Here is a 5,738-nt window from a genome sequence, read left to right on the forward strand (position 1 = left end):
GTAGCACGCCGGGGCAATCAAAAGCACACAAAGACTCTCAACCTTGGTCTCGGCCGAGCGCCATTTCCCTTTCCACATTTGATGTCCATTACACAACAATGTGGAGGGGGGATATGGTACGGCCTGAACAGAACCAAGCCGAGGAAGAAGTTCGACATGCGCAGAATACGCTCAACACGCATCGGAGTCCATACCACGGCATAGACTACGCTGGGGGCAAATTGATAGGGCATATTCTGCACCCGCTGACCGAGTCAACATATTGACCAAGGTCAAAGCTAAAAGACAACAAGTCAAAGAAAACACATCCTAGCCGACGAAGCCTGCCGGCCTGTCACTTGGGTCTCGGCTCGGCAACTAGCCGGCCGAGAGACATATCCGTGTACTCACATCCAGTCCCTTCGGCATGGAGTCAACCAGGCCTGCCGGCCTGTTATGGGTCCCTCGGCCGAGGGTAAGACAGTCTTTCCACCTGCTACGCCACTTGGCCACTACGTGACAAAAGGTGAAAGTCTATAAATACTCCACATCTCTCATTGAGAAACTTAACTAGAAATCCAATAATCTGGTATAAACTCCCTTATCTCTCTACAATATACTTTGCCAAGTTAACACACAACTTATCTCTCTAAGTTTACTGACTTGAGCATCGGAGTGAGTACGTTCGGCCCCAAGCCGAGCCCTCAGTTTGTTCATCTTTACAGGAGAGAGTAAAAGGAAGAGACGAGCAACGACATCATTCTACAAGCTCAAGTGGTCACAATCCTGCTTCGGAATTACACCCGGAACAGAAGCTTTTTTCGAGCGATTACAGAGACCCCAAATTTTCGAAACTACCTAAACTAATTTGTTTTATTTAGAGATAATATTTTCATTTAGAGATAATAATCAAGTTGTAAATTAATTATATTATATATGGAAGAAGAACAAATTTTATCACATCATGATCATAACTAAGCGTATAGAAATTGTAAAGCTAATAAAATTCTATACAAGCTAAATTGATTAGAATTAGAACTAGAAAATATTAGTATATAAACCAAGGATGAATTTCTGCCATCAGCCGTTTAATATCCCCATTCCCGTTTAATATCCCCATTCCCATAGATTAATCAGAAGTTGACATGATCTTAATTTCTGTTTGTGATGTACGTTAACTTTGTTACATGCACCTAATATACTTTTATTCTATGAAATCTAATTATATATTGTCTTTTTTTATGATTTTTCAGGAAACAGGAAGAAAAGATCGATTTGGATGATTTGCAACATCAATAAAGATTACACGGCTTTCTATTCCGAAATTTTTCACGTACGAAGAATGTGTTTGCAACAAATAGTTTTTCAAGTGTTGTGCGGTGGGTTTCCTTTCCAACAAACATGGTTGCCTAATTTGATAAGGAACCATTTATCCATCGGCGACCAAACATAGTTCGAGAGGCCCTGAATATGTAATTTGTGAATCACTTCCGATGCTAAATAGGAAACTGTGTTTTGGAAGGTCTAATCATGCTTATGTTAATTTTCAGTAGTGCATTGTCAGTACTCACTATAGTAGCATGTCAAGTTATAATGGATTATCTCCGACGTGATAATCATATATTATATACACCGTATCTACTTACTAAGACTACATGATACGAATCTGTCTATTGTACAAAATTTATAGCATTACATATTAATTACTGATAAACGCTAAACCACAGTATTTTTGGCCACTTGGCCAGTTCAGTTCGCCGAGTCCGAAAACCGTCATCTCTCGTGCAGTAATTCGACATGGAGGATTCATTCTACATCCCTAATGTGGTGTCCAATATTATTTACCGTGCTTTTAGTCATTTAACTTTATCTATTATTCGACTTTGATTCAGATTTTCTTTACTTTTGGTCATTTATATTCGCTAATATTAGACTTTGCTTCTCAAAATTATGTTGTTGGGATGAATTTGTTGTTTTTGATGGCATCATGGAGAAGTAAAGATTGAACATGGAATGAAGCCATGAAGGTAAGAGATAAATGAAAAATTAATGAGTTGTATGCTTGAAAAGAACGGAATTAAAGGAAAGGGGATTTTAGTCTTTTATATGGGCGATATTAATAATTTTTGGACGACAAAAAGAAAAAGTTCTTTAAAAAATACTCCGTACAATAGATTGTGAAGTTTTTGTATGTATATTACAATTTGATGAGTATACAGAGAACTACTATAAACCTATCCTGACTATAAAATTGATCATAATCTTATCCTTTTGTAAAAGGGAGTATCTTTTAATCTATTCTTATTCTATTTTAGAGTAGAAGACTACCACATTTATTAGGAGTAAAAAAAAGCATTATTTCGTAGTAGTGTAGTATGTATATATTTGTTCCACGATGATTAAGAGTAGTATGGCTACGAATTTGACAAGCGAACTATAAAAGCATAAGAAATATTTAGTGCAAAAAGTTGGGAATTATTTTATATGGAATTCGGACTTAAAAGATCAAACTTTAACACTACCACAAATCAAATGAAAATCTAAATATAATGTAACTTTCCATCCCAATTTTTACAAATTCTTATAAAGAGCATATGACTTTTTTGAGTATCTGTAGATCAAATTAGATGACTCGAAAATATAATACAATAACGTGCAATCTAAATCCTAAGAGAGTTTATGGTTTTAAAACTAAAATTATATGGAAGCCCATATATTAGAGTACTTAAAGATCATGTCTCAGACGATCATACTTAAAATAAACCTAATAGATGTATGTATTACCAGTAGATATTACTTAAGATAATTTTAAGTTAAAACTTTTCACAATCTCTTTTTATTTAAACATTTTTTAAATCTTTTGTGAATACGTCTTAACTTAACCCCGTATGAAATACGATTTTGAGAAGTATTACATATCTACAATACATTATTGTCATAAGAGTAAATTATCAATTACACCCGCGTCAAATGCACTTTTTTACATTTACTCCCACGTCAATTTTTTTTTATAAATTACACCCAAGTTAATAACTCAGTTTATAAATTGCACCCAATATCGGATTCCGACCACATTTCCGTCAAATTTCAAATTTTTTGGTTTAAAACATTAAATTTATGACGATTTTGCCCTTGTTCTTTCCTCTTCTTCTTCCTTTTCTTGACTGTTCTAATTTATTCTTCATCTTTCTTCTTCTTCCATTTCATTTTATTCGGATTTATTATTATTTTTCTTTCTCCAAATTTCTTTTTTTAATTTCTTCTTTCTTCTTCTTCCATTTCAAGTTCTCCAGATTTATCAACCCAAATGCACATTATGAATTAGGGATAAATAACAAATAAAGTAAATAATCTCCCTCACATCAAACAAATCCAATCAAAATAAAAAGCAGAAGAATTAATTAGGGCGGTGCGAATCTGGGTTGATGAGCAACTCTTGGTGGTCGTGCTTGAGCCTCGTTGTACTGACAATAAAAAGCATGAATTTTGCGATGGACAAGCCTCACAAAGATTAGGATTAAATAGGAGGGAGACCATCTGAAAGTCGGGATCTTTGATGACAGGCATCTTACATTTCATGTTTTCAACTAAACTTAAGATCTTGACATTATTGAAGCATTTAAAGTGATTTGTCCCAGCAAACATTATTGAAGTATTTGTTATCATTCATCAAATCTCAGAGAAGCTAAAAATGCCAACCACCTCAAAACTCAAGGAGATTTTTCAATATTTGTTGGGTTTGGGGAATCAAGCAAACAACAACAAAAAGTCAAAAACAACAACCCAAAAAGTCAATTGATAAAATTAAGGGGAAATAATTTGAAGTAAAATGGAGGAGATATTAATTAAGGTTGGATCAATGCTTATTGGTTTTAATTTGTGTATGGAGTATAGGTGTTTGGATTTTTTATTTATTTGGGAAGGAAAAAATGATTGAAATCGGGGAAGGCTTCATGGTTATTGTTGTAATGGAGGAGGAGGAGGAAGATGAAGTTGTAATGGAGGAGAAAGATGAAGCTCAAAGGTGGGACCCGCCTGGCTTTGAGGGGAAATTAGGTTGAGAGGAGGAAATAGGGGAAGACTCAAAATCACACAAAATCAGACTAATAGATTTGGGGGCAAAATTGTCATTTCATAATTTTTTTCGCCGGAAAATGGGGTTGGGTGCAATTTATAAACTGAGCTATTAACTTGAGTGTAATTTATAAAAAAAATTTGACGTGGGAGTAAATGTAAAAAAGTGCATTTGACGTGGGTGTAATTGATAATTTACTCTTGTCATAATTTGCAAGGTATCCCCACCCGAATATGTTTTGGTAGAGGAGTACTGATGAAGGAAACCTACCTACCCCACACCACAAGAGTAATACTTTATTTTTATATTTAAAGGATAATTCATATAAGGTTGTTTTTTCTCAAATCTAACTATGCCGAGAATTTGAATGGGTTAATTAGACTATCAAATAAGACTCATACTCATACTCTGTTTAAACTATTAAGGCCCTGTTTTTTTTTACTTAATTTCAACCCGACTCACTTTAGTTCAGCTCAGTTTATTTCACCTTTATTTATCTCAACGTATTTCATTCCAGCTCAGCTTCATTAAGCTCATTTCAGCCCAATTTAGTTTAATTCAGCTCCATTCAGCCAAAAGAATATAGCCTAAGTCTAACATAATGTGATTTTTAGATTCGCTTTCCAACTTAGCAATTAATATAGCGGTCCAATCAAAAGACAAATTAAATAAAGTTAGTTCAATTAGGCTATGTTATTTCTGGCTTAATTTCAGCTCATGTCATTCCAATTAGTTCAATTCAGTTTTATTAAGTTTAGTTCTGTTAAGCTCTTTTCAACCGAAAAAAAATAGGATCTACTTTATTCAGACAAAAGATCTGAAAGATCATACGACAAAAGTTAAAGTAATTGATATTTTTAAAATCTAGGGAGTATTACGTAAAAGTTTAATTACATATACAAAGATTATTATTGAATGATGAATGATAGGATATTACAAAAAGGCCCGTGCATCGCACGGGCATTAAATCTAGTATATATATATAAAAGAGAGTTTTTTCGAGCGATCTGAGAGCGTCCACATCATCAAAAATCAATTTAGGAAAGTATAATTTTTTATGTAAAAAGTAAAGTGGGAAATCTTTTAATTATTATAATATGTATATTTCCTAAATTATATTCAAGTGATATTTCCAATTTTTATATCAAACTTTTACATTTCATTTGCCAAAAAAATATCGTTAAAAAAATTATGAAAATAATATAATTAGCTTTGTGGTAAAAAAATGCTATCATTAGAGTATAGATTTCATATTATTTGCATATATTAAAGATGGTTTACTTCTTAATACGTAAAATTGTGTACTTTTTAATATGTTTTGTCCCACATTGGAAAATAAGTGTGTGGTGAATATACTACATATAGATAGTAGAATTGTCCCACATCGAAAGATTAGTATAAGGTGATGTGATCCTATGATTATAAATAGGAGACATATTTCGAACTTATGTATCCACCAAAAAAATTTTGAGTCTCATAAATATTGTTTTAAAGAGCTCTTAATTGTCCCACATCGAAAGATTAGTATAAGGTGATGTGATCCTATGATTATAAATAGGAGACATATTTCGAACTTATGTATCCACCCAAAAATTTTTGAGTCTCATAAATATTGTTTTAAAGAGCTCTTAAGATTTTCTATCATTATCTACGATATGATATAAAAAATAAAGTGGAAATCGTT

The sequence above is a fragment of the Silene latifolia genome, chromosome 7 (assembly GCF_048544455.1).
Source record: "Silene latifolia isolate original U9 population chromosome 7, ASM4854445v1, whole genome shotgun sequence".
In the NCBI taxonomy this organism is placed as follows: domain Eukaryota; kingdom Viridiplantae; phylum Streptophyta; class Magnoliopsida; order Caryophyllales; family Caryophyllaceae; genus Silene; species Silene latifolia.